The sequence below is a fragment of the Pinus tabuliformis genome, chromosome J (assembly GCF_031772625.1).
Source record: "Pinus tabuliformis cultivar Carrire ecotype Pingquan chromosome J, CPIR1, whole genome shotgun sequence".
Classification (NCBI taxonomy): domain Eukaryota; kingdom Viridiplantae; phylum Streptophyta; class Pinopsida; order Pinales; family Pinaceae; genus Pinus; species Pinus tabuliformis.
In genome coordinates, this window is record NC_142295.1 from 14,248,462 (window position 1) to 14,265,214 (window position 16,753).

Genomic DNA, 16,753 nt, shown 5'->3' on the forward strand with positions numbered 1-16,753 from the left:
CCCAAATTAGGTTATTCCTCAAAAGTTCATGTTTTGTCCAATGGTTGGTTGTGTTTTTAATTTAGAACTAGTGAGGACTTGATTTCTATATTGAAGCATGATTAGAGTTGGAGTTGTTTTAGTTTGGTTTTAAAGGAATGGGAGGTCCGTTTCTACCCTATAAGGCAATTGTCGTCTTTAGTATAGATTATTGAATCATAATTAGAGTTGGGGTCCTTTTCGTTTGGTCTTAAAGGGATGGGAGGTCAATTTTGACCCTAGAAGGCAATTATTTTCTTTAGGATAGTTTTGGTCCATTCTTATGGGTCTCCCTCTTCTTTTTTGGCATGTGGATATTTTGGAGTTTATAGGTAATACAATTGGATGATTCATCGACTATAATAGGATTTGGATACCAAGTGCAACCGCTAATGGCCTTGGGTCCATGTTGAAGTTAATTTGAAGGAAGGTTTGTTGGAAGAAATTGAGTTGGTAAGTGGTAGCTTATCTCAAGCCATGAAGATATATTATTGGATAATACTCATGGCACCCGAAGGTTTGATGATTTATACTTCTATTATGTTATCATTCCATTATTATTTTTTCTTTTTCTTTTGATGAATAAAATTAGTGAACCATGCTCCTCTGAAGCCCAATAGCTCGAGGAGTCTTCCCTTGTGCCTGATGTTGAGCATGTTTAATGCCTCTCTTCCTCTAAGCTCCCTATTCCCCCTCCAAAAGAATTTTCCACCTCAGGAGTGAATGTCCCGACATTACTCCCCATTACTCAGTCTAAGGTGATGCCCATGGTAGAGGATTGGACTAAGATGGTATCCCGTCCTCCAATCTCCTTACCTAGCTCCTTAAATGGTAGCATGGAAAAGCCCTGTTTAAAGTTCTAATATCATCTCTATTTTCACTAGAAACCAAAAGAAGAAGTGGCAATTGTTGGAGGTTTAATTGCAAAGAAAACATAAGGGTCAGGCAAGACATAACTCCCACCCCGTTTTCTCAAATTCAAGAAAAAGGAAGACATTTGATATAGAAAATAGTCCACCATTTTCATGTTTGTGTCCATATCCATACGTAGCAATACATTTCTATAATTTAGACAAGACATAACTCCCACCCCCTTTTCTCAAATTCAAGAAAAAAAAAGACATTTGATATAAAAAATAGTCCACCATTTTCATGTTTGTGTCTATATCCATACCTAGCAATACATTTCTACCATATTTCCCTTTAGTATCATTGCAACTAAATTTTAACAACACGGTACGTAAAATTTGCAAATTTTCCAAATTTACAATAATTACAAAATAAGGCTTAATTTTTTTCAACTAATAAAATTATAATTAACGAAAAATAAAATTAAAATCAACTTAAAAAATAATTTTTATCAGGTAAACATTTTAGAGTGACTAGTAATTTTTTTATTATCAAACCTAAACTAATTTACAGTCAACGCATTACTGGATGCGTTATACCTGAGGGTTCTACCTGCGGCAGGGATAATAATGACAGGGTTCAGCAAAACTGCAATGGGTACAAAACTTGAAATGTGAGAATGACGAAAACCCTAACGCTAACACAAGCCATATCGGTCGCAGGCGTTTTCTCTGCTGTTTCCTTCTGGTACACATGCGATCGTGGAACCCATACAATGCCTTTCGTTTTATTCTTAATTTTGGATCTCCACACATTATTTCGTTCAATATTTGTAGAGTTTGCATATTGTAGTGAACCTTGTCAGTTAATGTCAATACCCTGAAATTTGCAGGTATGGGTTCATGTTCGGAAGGGAATCTGCAAGGAAGGAGCTCGGAAGCAAAATCGAGGAGCTCAGAAATATCGCCGAGGACCGCCAGAATCCATGAATCAATTAATCAATAATGTAGGTCAGGATTTGTATTTTCTCTTTCAAAAATCGCTGCGAAGAAGTTGAAGTTGTTTTCAGTATTTATTCGTATTTATAATGTCTCAGGTGTGAAAGTGTTTATTGTGGAACAAAAGATTATTATGGTGGCAAGTCGCCTGACTAATAGAGGGCAGAAACCCATGCAGTTCATAAACCAAAACGCCAGCACATATTATCCTTCTAAACCCTAAAAACTCCAGAACAAATTTATCGTTCTAAACCGTGAAATCCGCACATAGTTATTCTCCCAAACCCCAAAAATTCCAGCACGGGCTTATCCTTTCCCAAAGTGTTTTGGCAAACCCATAAACACTATTGGGCGACTTCTGCTGCGGAGTGCGTTTATAGTGGATTGAATGTGGTTGTCAAATTAATATATGGGTTCAGGAGCTGCGATAGATGTAACGCACCCGACCTCCTATATGGTCATGTCCATTGGATGGGGTGCTTAAAGGAACGTCAATTACATGACTGATACTAAGGCGGAATCAATTCAATCAGAGAGAATTAATTTAATTACAACCAAATAAAACGAAGCGCAATGCGCATTACGTGCACATATACATACAAACAACCCTTCCATGGATTCCAGAAAAATTCCTATGCATACCAATCTGCCAAATTACTCATTGCTACCAAAGAACTTATAACATAAATACATAACCCAGTGAGCAACAACAACAACATGGATGATACTCTATCTTATATCAATTCACCACCAATTTCCTACAAGTGCAAGCGTTTCCACCCAACATTAGGCACTCTTTCAGCGAGGCCAATCCCTTGTTGGGGTTACAGGGCCAGATGGGAAAATTTCTATGGGCTGGCTCAAATCTCTCTCATTCAACTCAACCAAGAGATCTTAGACAGGGAATTAAAACTATGGTTTTCCTAGGCACAACAACCCCCTTTCAACTAATTACACTCTTGAGTCTTCCTTCTCAATGTGCACAATACAAAGAAAAGAATCCCTTTCTTTGCCACATTGTCCCATTGGCAATCCCCTTTCCCTTGTGTTATGGCGAATTCTCACACTTCTTGAGATAAAGTCCAAAAGCTCAATTGCAAGACCTTGTGTGCTCAGGAGGGGGCCACTTTCACCCCACCAACCCTCTTCCTTTTGTTAGTTGACTCTCCTCCAACTCAAGGGGGGTTCTCCCTTTAGATCATTGGGTTCTAAATTTCTAATGGCCTAGTCAAACCAAGTCAAGAGGCCCCTAAAGCTTCTACTTGCATTACTACTAGTTAAAGGATTGAACTTTAAGGTGGAAGATAGGATTGCTAGTGTTCTTCAAGGTAAATTCCATATTTGAGTTCAAAGAGAAGATCCCCAAAACACACAAAATTTGGAGGCCATATATTGTGCAATATATTCATTAGATTGGAGGTCCGAGTTTAGTTGAAGCTGGTGAAGTTGATCAAAATTTTGAAGCTGATCCAAAAATCCTAAGAAGTCTAAGGCTCCAAGGTTTCCTGAGGTATCAAGATCTTTTGTAAGTACTACAATCTTTGAATTCTAGTCTTGTAGTGAATATGGACATGCTTTGTGTAACTCGTTTTGGCATTAAGGGCATCTTTGTTACTTCATGATCTTCTGTTTAAAAAAGGTTAAGTTGAAGATGCTTTGTATGTGCTAGTATTGGCCTGAGATATGGTGCCATTACTTATATGGCAAAGTTTTTAGAAATATGGTAAGGGTATTCATAAGTTTACAATAAAGATGAGGCATCAAGTTTGGAGACCAAAGTTTTCTTGGAAAGGCCAAGTCATTTTCAGAAATGGAGTTTGTAAAGGATAATTTGTTGCTATTGCTACAATGATTGTTTGTAAAATCTGTTGGTGGAAGAAGAACTCAACAACAAAAGTTATGAAGTAGTCCCACAGTGAACAACTAAAAGAAGCCCCTGCATAAGAATTGGAGGATAGTCTTATTGAATCAGGGTATGCAACCATTAGGGCTTATTATGGTTTGAAGATTTTCAAGCCCATAATCTATCTAGTTTTGTTGATAACAGAGAATGCTAAGAGTCTACTCTTATTGATCATGGTTTAGACTACCATATTCCTTGTCATCTTACTTTTATAAAGCAGTCTTTATTGAAGATCTTGTTGGTAATCACAAGGGTGTTTTAGAGGAACCTAGAAGATTTATAAATATGGCTTGACCTATAGTGCTAGAGGTAGAATACAAGCCCTACAAAAGCTATAATGGACCATTAATATTGATACATTTGCTTGGACTGATATCAAGATGGAACATCCTTGATTGTTTGATGACATGATGGATTTCATCACATATGTTGAGGCATGGGGACTCTATGGTTTTGGACATTTGGATATGGAAAGAAAATTTGCATATGAAAAATTCTGTTGGACTTACAAAAGGTGTAAATGAAAATTGTAAATCTAGGGTTTGTAAACCCTAGAAGACTTGAAGTCTTGGATGTGAAAGCCCTAGGGTTTGTGGATAAAATCCTAGAGCTAGAACTAGATCAATGATTCCCTTGAATGGAGAAACCCTAGCTCATGCAAGGAAGCAAGGAAAGCAAGATGTTGATGAACGAGAACGATGAGTTTGTAGAAGGAAGTAAATGATTTCTACAAGAAGGCAAGAATCCAGAGGGAGCTGACAATCCCCTTCAATCCTCAAAAGATAAGTACTTTATGTCTGTCGTCCTTGATTATTATTGTTTTGCTATTATTCAACGTCTTGCTTTTGTTTCTTTTGCTGGGTTTTAATCATTCTTCCATGGTCTCCTAGTGAGGATTGCAGGTACATTGTGAAGGATGCCAAGGCTCTGGCAACAAATGGAAGTATTGGATGAATGAAGCAAAGTATGTGGCAAGAGGACTCTCCCAGGAGTGATTCGTGTTCAAAAGGAAGAAATTGTACCGATATCTAGAAGGGCTCCTAGTTCAGAGGGAGCAGGCAAACCAACAAGTTTGAAGGAGCTCATTGTACCAAGAGTTCTGGAAAGTCAGCAATGACTTCAAGATAGATTCACAAGATCAAGCATTTGTTGGTAGCATAGAAAAGTGCAAAGCGAAGATTCTTCCAGGAAGGGGGAGGGGGCGTTGAGAAGACATTTGCTCCAATTGCAGTTTGGCAAAGTTGTGAAGCAATGAAGCTTCAGGATTGTTTGATCATGTACAATCATGATGATAAATGATCATGGTATAAAAGGAGTAGTGAGGCTCCTATGCATTTCTATGGCTGAGTCGTTTGTTGAGATTCTCACTGCCCCTGGATGAAGTGGGACAAGCTTGGAGTAGTTGAGAATGCTTCCCTCGGTTAGAGGGAGTGTTGATGTTGTAGCATCAAGGGGCAAAGATTCTCCCTCGGTCAAGGGTATTGACCTGGTCATGGGTAGTGACGGGAGCCATGTAATGTGGCTAGGGAGATTGGCCCAGTGAGCATCAAGGCCCTGAGTGCTCCCCCGGTCAGGGGTTACTTGACCATATTGCCAAGGGTTACTTGGCTAGTGGGTTGAGTGAGTGCCTCATAACATCGGGCAAGTATTTTTACCATTCAATGACATGTGGGAATGGTAAATGGGCCTAGGGTTTCACCATGGGTCAGGGGGTACCTGACATGACTCTAAGTGACGACTTGGTAGATTGGTGATCCAAGGACTAGTCTTGTGTCAGGGGGTACTTGACTAGCCAAAGGGTATTTGGCTTATGGATTACTAGATACCTTTCATGATGTTGATGCGGGGATGCTTTCCACATGGTTCTTGCATAGAACATGAGGTGGATGGATTCATCAACATAACTGAGCTTAATCAACCTTTTGGGATAGAGAAATTTTTTATTCAACAAGAGAACATATGGAAAAGTCATTATGAATACCTCCCTAGCTAAGAGGGAGTGTTGAATTTTGTAGCTATGGCCAGTCTTCATAATACACAAGAAATGATAAATATATATGGATTCCAAGTTAGCTTTAAAAGAAGAAAAAATTGAATTTTTAAATTTTAAATTTTTTCCTCCAAATATAAGGCCAGCCTCAAGTCGGCCCCAGTGAAGGGACACACCAATTCAGAGCTTTCAACATCTATATATTGGCATTCATCCTCTCCATTTGGACATCAATTCAGATCACTTTTGTTCACATGTGGGAGACTAAAGAGGACGAATGTGAGGCAAAATAAGAGGATGAATCTGAGGTAGTCAGTTTGACTTTGTTTTTCACTGGGAAATGCAATTGTATCTCTTGTTGAATTGGACAATTTCTCTAAGAGAAAGTTGCTTGGATTTTCCTTAGTTAGGGTTTTCCCATGATAAATTTTGTGTCTCATGTTTGGCTGTCTTTGTATGATCCTGGCTTTATTGTTTTACTGTTGACGATTTTCTATATATAATTGCTTAATGATGAATGTGACACAAGATAAATTAATGACGAAATCGTTGGAAGTAATTATCAGTCTAGAAAATCTTGAAAAATTAACATTTTAGAGTCCATAACCTCCCACGACATGTGTCTTCCATCATCTTTAGTTATTAACAACCCCTTTAAAAGACCTCGTGTATAAATGGTAACACAAGGAATCTTCCCACCAAGCTGATGTTGCACCACTCTAATTTCAACTGGAATGCGCTTATACTGAAGCTCTATCTCATGACCGTGGTTAACTTGTAAAAGCAATCTGAAAGAGTTGGCTCCTTCTTCCTCGTACCAACTCACCTCCCCACTATGCAAATGTGGATTCATGGTACTGCAAGCATTGTTTATGTACTCCTGAAGAGGGCTACAGAGTAGTCTTCTTTTGCTTCCTCATTAGAAACTCTAATTGTTTCCCAACACGAGTAAGATTGGTAGTTGCCCTAGTGCACCTTACTCCAAGGAACTTAAGCTCATTGTCGTGTTGTATATGGTGTCCTTGAGCATCTTGGTTTTCTCCTTCATTTTGGGAAGGCCTTCTTTAAGATGTTTAATGTCTTGTTGAGTATGTTCCTGGTGACTGTCATTCGAAAGTCCCGAATAAGAGATTTTTCCTCCTCATGAGTTTGTGGGTCTGTGGCTGCCATACAAAGGTTAAATTTCCACACAAGGCTCATCCATTTGCTCTAGTTTGAACCTTACAGTTGCTTATAACTTCCATTCACGTTGTTTGACAACATCTTGTACCAAGTTATAAGCAACTGTAGAAGTGACCTACTTTGTTTTCGTACAACCAATAATAAATATATGATGGGCTGGAAAATAACATCACTTTCATTTGAATCATCAATAATTGTATGCATGATGATTCTCATGTGATCATGAATGCATTTGCCATGGTATTTATTGATAACAGAGGAAATAATGAAACAACTATAAAACAAGATCATGATAACCATAGTCAAGCATAATAAGACATGACCTTACCTCTACCATTAATTTTAGAATCTTGGACCTCTTGCCAAAAGATGGGTTGTCTATTTGATCTAGCCCCTAGAAGATTACCATAATCAGCTGCAATATTTTCTGCATTATATCCTCCTTATAAGGGATTTAAGGTGCCGTAACCCTTAAAAATTCAATCAAACAATGCACAATAACAAGCCTTATGTCTCTATCTTTATGCCTCAATAGTTTGTACTCACCCAAGTGAGTTACCGCTAGAACCTTTGAATTTTTTGTAGCTAAGGTCGGTCTTCATAAATTGATTTAGCCCTCAAAATATGAAAGAGAAGATAAATATAAATGTACACTTCAAGTCGACTTCAAAAGAGGGAAATTGAATTTTTGAAATTCTAATTATTCTTGCCTCCAAAATCAAGTCGGCCAACCCCAAAAGTTCAAGTTGGCCTGACCCTTTGACACACCTATTCGATCTCATTGATTTACTATATAAAGTCAACTTGTTTTCCTCATTTGCACACCAATTTCGATCACTCTTTCATATTCCGTTCATGTGAAGGAGAGAGAGATAACAGATCGAGTTTATGGCCAGACTGAATTTCTAGGTAGACTTAAATCTCTAAGCGGATCGAAACCTTTGAGGCGGACCGAAAATTCTCTATGACATAGTTGACTGAATTTCTGAGGCTACTTATCTTTGTTTGACCAAGTTTGACCTGGGTTTTATTGCGGGTCAGTTTGATCTTGTTTTTGATTAAAAAAGATCATATTGTACCTCTTGTTGAACTGAATAATTTCTCTAAGAAAAAGTCATTAGGTTTTTCCTTGGAAGATGATTTTCGCAGGGTAAATATTTGTGTCTCTTGTTTGGCTGTCTCTTTATGATCCTATTGTCATTATTTATTCTACTGTTGAGATCTTCTGTGTAATTGCTTAATGATGAATGTGAATACATGAAGGATTTAACTAAGAAATAATTAGAAGTAATTATCAAATTAGAAGACCTTGAAAATTCAACATGGTATCAGAGCGTGGGTGAAAGAGCAACCCTGAAGAAGCCAACTTCTTTCAAGTTATACGCTAGGGCTTGTTCTGCCACTAGCCCTAGAAGCCCTAGTCCAAGAAGCATGAAGATTATTCCAAAAGGAAGCCAAGATCTACCTTGTTGTTAAAGATTTACATTATATTCTGCCCTAGAAAGAAGACAAGTCAATGATGTGGATATTGTTTGCAAAATAATAGAAGGATAAGATTCTACATGTTCAAGCTCTATTGTGACTATGAGAAAGGAATGAAGCCCTAGATTAGGAAAAGCCTCAGTTCAAAAGAAGAAAGGACGAAAAATTAGGTCTGTTGCTAGCTACAAACAGATAGAATTTTGGACCTATAACAGTAACCAAAAATGTGGTCAAGATCAAACTTGTGAAGGCCGCAAAAAGGATCTTTGATTGGGCCTTAGACAGATCAATTCATTAAGGTAGTTTGAGGAGTTGTAATAAAGTAAGCAAAGGATCGAATGTTTTGATTATTTAGACAATTCCATTGTCTGACCTCTTGATTGAAGAAGATCAAAAGGTTTTCAAGTATTTGCAATCTCTCGATGTTGATGATTTTAAAGATGCCAAATTAGGATATTCCATTACATTTACATTTCGCTCTAATCCTTATTTTTGAAGAGACAAAGTTGGTTAAAATTTTGTGATGATGGAAGCACAAAATAACATACACTACTCTAAAGTAGAAAGATGGAATGGATGTGACCAATGGGATCAGTCTAGAGAAGGAAGGAAACAAGCAATCTTATCAAGAAGAAAGTTTCTTCACTTGGTTTAGCGAAACCCAAAAGGACACTCCAGATGGAATACACGATCTACTCTAAAGTAGAAAGATGGAATGGATGTGACCAATGGGATTAGTCTAGAGAAGGAAGGAAACAAGCAATCTTATCAAGAAGAAAGTTTCTTCACTTGGTTTAGCGAAACCCAAAAGGACACTCCAGATGGAATACACGATGAGGTTGATTGATGGTCTCTATCGAGTTAGCTATGATGAAGCTTTGGGAAAGTTGTTCTCAAAGAGGCTCTTTTTGTTTGTCTTGGCATTGGACTAGGCGATCACTCTATCAATCATAAATGGAATTGATGGTCTTGATGGTCGATCTCCATAATTTTCAAGTCGTCAAGATTTCCAAGATTTCTTGTCAGGCATGATGTATGGAGAAGGTGATTTGTTTAAGTCGTCATGCTACAACTAGCTATCAAGTTTCACATGTTAGAGCCTACTTGTTGAGTATGATTTTCGTGTGACAAATTTTATTGGAAATCTTTGAGATGAATAACAATAAGGGTTCTTTGAAATACCATTGCAAAAATTTAACATGTGGGTGAGGATCAAGCCAACCTTCAAAAGTGCCTAGAAAATAGCTCTGACTTGCTTCATAATTAACATAGGGCTGAGCTCGGCTTGTGGTGGATTAGTCTCAAGGCATTATGTTTCAATAATTATTTGAAAGGGAACATTTCTAATTGGTCCACCAAGGAAGTTTCTCCAGGGCCAGAGGGAGTTAAGGAGAAAGGCTCCTTCATATCAAGGCATTCCTAGACATGATACTAGTCAACAAAGAGGTATATGGATCATTCCATGTTTGAATGATAACATCATGTCATCACATATATAGAAGCATGGGACTACATGGTACATTTTTTGTCCTATTATGATTTGGATGAGTTGTCCCATTTGCATTAGCATATGATTGATTCGATGACCTTATTTTGCCTTAAGAAACTTGAGAGGTATGTGTTGAATAAAAGTTCTTTTGGCATGCTGTTATCCAAGTACTTGTGTACTATAGGAAAATGTTGCAAGGTCACTACCTCCCATCCAATGAAGATACATCCACTGAACAGTAACATGCAAGTTGTATTTCAAGAGGGATGCTTTCTTTGGAGATACTGTTGAATATGTGTTGTTTTTGAAGGTGCCTAGATTTAAGTCTCTAGAATACTAATACCATATATTGTATTGCTGTGAAAATATCTTGTATGAATAAGGGTTTTTGTCAAGAATTCAAGAGATGCCTTGCATTGTACTGATCATGATTATATTGGTTGAGATATGTCGTCGATATTAGGATGCCATTAGTTGTTGCTAGAACATATTAGTATATGGCAGAGTTTCTCCTTCAAGTATGACCAATGTGATTTGATTCAAGAAAGTTGCTCTAGAAATAAAGGGAGTTGAGAAGAGATGTTAGAATTGGCAACTAGGGCAAAACTTCATGTGGGTCATCTTATTCATGGTTGATAATATTTTTATTAGTTTCCTCTCGTCGAGAGGTGTAGGATTGATATAAAGATCATCCGATTTCGATAAGTATTCATGGAGATATGAATTTATTTTGATTATGGAATTATTATCAAGCCGACCTACAATTCATGTAGGCGCAGAAGCCCAACAGTCGCATCTATTCAAACACCAACATTGTGTATAAATACAGGAGGACTTTTCCTCATTTGGACTCACTCATCTCATCACATCTCTCTCTTTCCACTGCGCAGAAAAGAGTCTCTTCTCTACTGCGCAGAAAAGGGTCTCTCCCTCACACGTGAAGCCGGAAGTTGTTGAAACTGAAGCTGCAACTGCAGAAGTAAAGATTGACCTGCGTGGACTAGAAGATCTCCTCTTCTGAACTGCGCTGTAGGTTCATCTAAACCTCCTCAGAAAGCCACAACTTCTGGTGGTGGAATCAAGTCAATCCGACGGACGGTTTGCAAAATATCGATTGCCCTAGTTTGAAGTCGGAAGCTGCCGAAACTGAAGCTGTAACTGCAGAAGTAAAGATTGACCTGCGTGGACTAGAAGATCTCCTCATCTGAACTGTGCTGTAGGTTCATTTGAACCTCCTCTGAAAGCTGCAACTTTTGGTGGTGGAATCAAGTCAATCCGACAGACGGTTTGCAAGATACCGACTACCCTAGTTTGAAGCCGGAAGCTGTCGAAACTGAAGCTGTAACTGTAGAAGTAAAGATTGACCTGCGTGGACTAGAAGATCTCCTCATCTGAACTGCGTTGTAGGTTCATCTGAACCTCCTCTGGAAGTCGCAACTTTTGGTGGTGGAATCAAGCCGATCCGATGGTCGGTTTGTGAGATATCGTCTGCCCTAGTTTGATGATGAAGCCGCTAATGCTGATGCTGCTGATCTAGGGTTTGCTACTACTGATATAAATCAAATTTATTGTACTATTTCTCTGTGCTGAATTATTGAAGATAAAAGAAGATTTGATCAAAGGGTTTCCCCACACATTGTGGGGTTTGTCCTTGGCTAGCCGCCACATCTTGTGTCTCTTGTCTGGGCTTGTTTTTTGTCGATCGTTTAATGTTCTATCTGCACTTTACTTTATGTACATGTGATTGCTAATATGTGGAATATAATAAGAAAAAGAAGTAAACTGTTATAAGCATAGAACATACCATAACTTAACTTGGAATCAGAGCTGAGGTGAAGACAAAGCCCGAGCAAGAGCAAGAGCAATCACCGAAGAGAAGATTGGCAAGGCTATCCTAAAAGAACGATGGGGTCCTCAACACTCATTCCTGCCAAAGACAAGCTCCGTGAGAAAGCTGACTATCACGGATGGAAGATGTCTATCGATCTAACCCTTGAGGATCAAAGAGTGTTGGATCATGTGAGAGGCAATATTGTTGAGCCTCCATCAAATGCACCTCCTGCTGCCAGGAACAAATGGAAGAACAGAGAAATTAAAGCAAAGAGGATCATCCGGGACTCTATTGACAAACGCTTGGTGGCCTACATCTCTGAACTAGACATCTCCAAGGAAATCTACGATAGACTGGTGAGTTTATTGAAATTTAATGATGCAATTCAAGTTTTGTTTCTTAGAAATAAGCTGAGGGAAATCAAGAAGGGTAAAGATGAGAATATGTAAGCATACTTCTGAAGAATCATCGAGATCAAGAATGGTCTCCTATCTATTGGGGAGACTATTACTGATAGGGAAATAACACTCACGACTCTTGGAGGATTACCATCCGAATGGTACGTGTTCAGGACTACTCTTCTGAACAATAATATAATTCCTGGTTTCGAGGAATTTATGGCTAGATGCATTCAAGAAGAAACAAGGGTAGAAGAGCAAGAAATGCCCATGCCTAAAGGTCCTCCTGCTACCTTTTCTTCTCATGCTAAGAAAATAAATAATTCCGGGACTAAATCAAAAGGAAAGGCTGGACCTAAGGGTGGAAGAAAAGGATGATGTTTCATTTGCAATAAAGCAGGTCATTATGCAAGGGATTGTCCTGATAGAAAGGACTCTCACCGTGACGATGATCAAAATCCCTCTCATGGTAATCGAAGGAATGGAAAATTCAACAACAAAGGTAAAAGGAATGCTGGAAATCAAGGAAGAGGGCAACCATTCAAGAAGGCTAGAGGGCAACCATAGAAATTCCAGGATGTATTAAATGCACCTGACCTCCGAAAGAACCTGGTCTCCATCTCGACAATGGAAGGCAAAGGCTACAAGGTAACCTTCAGCGATGGCAAGGTACGTGTATCCAAAAATAATGTTAAAGATGCCTTTACTCTTGGGTTTCGCGTTGATTCATTATATCAGGTCGATGGAAGTCCGCTAGGTGTCATGTCTTATGACATATCTCTTCAGTCCGAACTTTGGCATCAGAGGTTTGCCCCCCTTCATTATAAAGCTATACTCGGTGTAAGACAAATGGTGACAGGGATGCCCGAATTCCGAGTAGAGAAAGAAGGTGTATGTCCAGGATGTGCCGAAGGAAAGCTCAAAAGGGGACCATTCCCCTCAAGCCTAAGCAAGACCTCCGATATATTACAGTTGGTTCACTCAGGCATATCTGAGGCTGGCATTAAGAGGGAGACTATTACACCACATACTCCAGAGCAGAATGGTGTGGCACCGTACGATTGTGGAAGCTGTCTCTATGGGTAGATGATGTGACAATGCCTGATGTGGAAGAACCGATGGATCCTATTTATCCACCTGAGCCTTCCTCTTCCAGGAAGAGCCCTTCATGGCTTAGGGGGCTACTTGATGATGCTGAAGGAAATGCTGCACCCCGAGGAACCTTCCGTGAAAGTAAGAAACCCAACAGGTATCAGGGATACCTGACCAGTATGAGCACAATCATACAAAATGAGCCTTCATCATTCTCAGATGCCGTCAAGCATCAAGTATGGAAGGATGCTATGACCATTATGGAGAATGATGTCTGGGAAGTAGTTCCCAGACCCCAGGACAAGACAATTGTTACTTCAAACTGGATTTACAAGATAAAGCTATAGCAGATGGAAGTACGGAATAGTATAAGGCTTGTTTTGTTGCTCGTGGTTTCTCCTAGAAGGAAGGTATAGACTATGATGTGATATTTGCACCTGTTGCCAGATATACGACCATCCGCTTGATCATAGCCCTTGTGGCTTCACAAGGATGGAACCTACATCAGATGGATGTCAAGATCGCGTTCTTGCACGGTTCGATCAAAGAAGAGGTCTATGTGGAGCAACCCGAAGGATTTGAGATTTATGATTGAAAATCTCATGTATGCAGGTTGAAGAAGGCTCTCTATGGGCTGAAGCAAGCACCTCGAGCATGGTATGAGAGGATCGATAGCTACTTGATGAAGCTGGGATTCACTAGGAGTGAAGCCGATCCTAACCTTTACTTTAAAGTTGAAGATGATAAACCTCTCATACTGGTGTTGTATGTGGATGACCTCTTTCTAACAGGTGCAGACCCTCTCATTCTCAAATGTAAGAGGGAGTTGGCTTCTGAATTTGAAATGAAGGACCTAGGACTGATGCACTATTTCCTAGCACTTGAAGTGTGGCAGAAGCTAGGGGAAACTTTCCTATCTCAAGGAAAATATGTGGTGAAGATATTGGAAAGATTCGGTATGACGGATTACAAGCATGTGACTACCTCGAGGATCTTAACTTTCAGAAGTTATATGGTAGTGATGTCGGACCAGATTTGGGAATTGCCGTTGAGTTTCAAAAACTCATTCGCGTTGATGTTCTTGGTGAACCTCCGTTCGAACATATGTTTTGCAGTTAGCATTGTGAGCTCATATTTGGTTGAGCCTCACTGGATTGATGCCAAGAATCTTATGAGATATCTTCGTGGCACAATTGCTAATGGGTTAAGATACACTGCCGGAGATGTGAGACTACTTGGATATACTGATGCTGATTGGGCAAGCAGTGTGGTGGACCGTAAGAGCACTTCCGGGTGCTGTTTCACCTTGGGATCTGCTTCGATATCCTGGATGAGCAGGAAGCAGAAGTCGGTGGCTTTGAGCACCACCGAAGTAGAATATATTGTTGCCAGCATGGCCTCCTGTGAGGCAGTCTGGTTGCGAAAGCTCTTTAGTGAGTTGTTTGGATTTACATTGGATACCATTGTGATTCTCTGTAACAACTAGAGGTGGGATTCGATTATTGAGGAATCCCGTATTCGTCGATTTCTCCAGCAGATAGACATCATCTGGGATATGGTAAGTCGATGAGCAAGGAGGCTCCATCGCATTAAGATGATGTACAGGTCAATGCACCTTGTCAAAGCCCCGAGGAAAGATCCAATCTGTGATTTTCCCAAACGACTTGGAGTCGTCAAGAAACCCTTGTACAAGGGCCCTGCATGTTGCATACATTAAGCTTTGAGAGCTTTGAGGGCTTGTGGTTCTTACTGGAGCAACACACGACCACAGGGTGACTCACCCTCCCTTGGTGGTGCGCATTGGAACAAGATGATTCGCTCTCTTGTGGGACAAGAATCAAGATGATTCGCTCTCTTGTGGAACAGGATGATTCGCTCTCCTGTGTAGCAGGATGATTAGTTCTCTTGGGAGGCCTAGATTGATGTGTTCTCCATGGCGTTTGTAACTTTGTAGTAGGATTGATGTGTTCTATTGTGGGGCCTGGATTGATGTGTTCTCCATGGCGATTGTAGCAAGATTGATGTGTTCTCCTGTGAGGCCTGGATTGATGTGTTCTCCATGGCGATTGTAGCAGGATTGATGTGTTCTCCTGTGAGGCCTGGATTGATGTATTCTCTGTGGCGGCCTGGATTGATGTGTTCTCCATGGCGATTGTAGCAGGATTGATGTGTTCTCCTGTGAGGACAGGATTGATTAGTTCTCCTGTCGAGGCATCCTACCCATGTAGTCTGGGACTCATGGGAAGTACCTCTCATCTGATCAATGAGCAGGGAAATGAAGTTAGGGACCATAGTAGTACCGATGGACGCATCGTTGTATCTACCGTACTCCCTACACTAGGATGACCTCCATTGATTTGGGATCAATGATACTGTTCTAGGACCAGTGGTAGGAGTTGTACCATACTATGACATTGACTTCAGGTCGGTTGAGACTGGTCTGGGACCAGTGGTACATACTTTGAGACTGTCTTCGTGTCAGTGCAGTACTAGTCTGGGACTAGTGAGAGTGGTACATACTATGACGCTGACTTCGGGTCGGTTGAGACTGGTTTGGGACCAGTGGTACATTCTCTGACATTGTGATACTGGTCTGGGATCAGTGGTAGGAGTTGTACCATACTATGACATTGACTTCGGGTCGGTTGAGACTGGTCTGGGACTAGTGGTACATACTCTGAGACTGACTTCGTGTCAGTGCAGTACTAGTCTGGGACCAGTGAGAGTGGTACATACTATGACGCTGACTTCGGGTCGGTTGAGACTGGTCTGGGACCAGTGGTACACTCTCTGAGATTGCGATACTGGTCTGGGACCAATGGTAGGAGTGATACTTACTATGAAGCTGACTTCAGGTTGGTTGAGACTGGTCTAGGACTAGTGGTATGCACTCTAAGACTGACTTTGAGTCAGTGGAGGATGATACTGGTCTGGGACAAGTGGAGTTGTACTCACTATGACGTTGACTTCGGGTTGGTTGAGACTGGTCTGGGACCAGTGGTACATACTCTGAGACTGACTTTGAGTCAGTATGATACATCCTCGATCATTTCTTCTTCTTCATAATTCGGACAAAAGCAGAGCAACGCATAACAGAGCAGAGCCGTACAGATCAGTACAGGGCAGAACAAGACAAAGAAGAACAGGCAGAATAGAGCAGAGCAGGGCAAGGGTCAGGTTGTACAGGGCAGTGCATTTGATGGATGAATAGTAACGACCGATAGACAGATTGCAGATGAAGTTCTCCCTAGTTGAGAGGGAGTGTTAAAACTGGCAACTAGGGCAAAACTTCACGTGGGTCATCTTATTCATGGTGCTAATATTTTTATTAGATTCCTCTCGTCGAGAGGTGTAGGATTGATATAAAGATCATCTGATTCCGATAAGTATTCATGGAGATATGAATTTATTTTGATTATGGAATTATTATCAAGCCGACCTACAACTCATGTAGGCTTAGAAGCCCAACAGTTGCATCTATTCAAACACCAACATTGTGTATAAATACAGGAGGACTTTTC

General features: G+C 40.1%; 1 protein-coding gene across 3 annotated transcripts in view; it reads left to right on the forward strand.

Moving 5' to 3' along the window:
* The first annotated feature begins 1,422 nt into the window (after positions 1 to 1,422).
* Positions 1,423 to 16,753, forward strand: part of LOC149225188 (phosphatidylinositol N-acetylglucosaminyltransferase subunit C-like) — a 31,656-nt gene continuing 16,325 nt past the window's right edge. The window contains exons 1-2 of one of the 3 annotated variants that reach the window (XM_089376984.1): positions 1,423 to 1,614; positions 1,760 to 1,877. The gene's annotated coding sequence lies outside the window, so the exon portion shown is untranslated. The remainder of the gene's footprint in view (positions 1,615 to 1,759; positions 1,878 to 16,753) is intronic. The other 2 variants (XM_089376983.1, XM_089376985.1) reach the window with 2 other exon arrangements.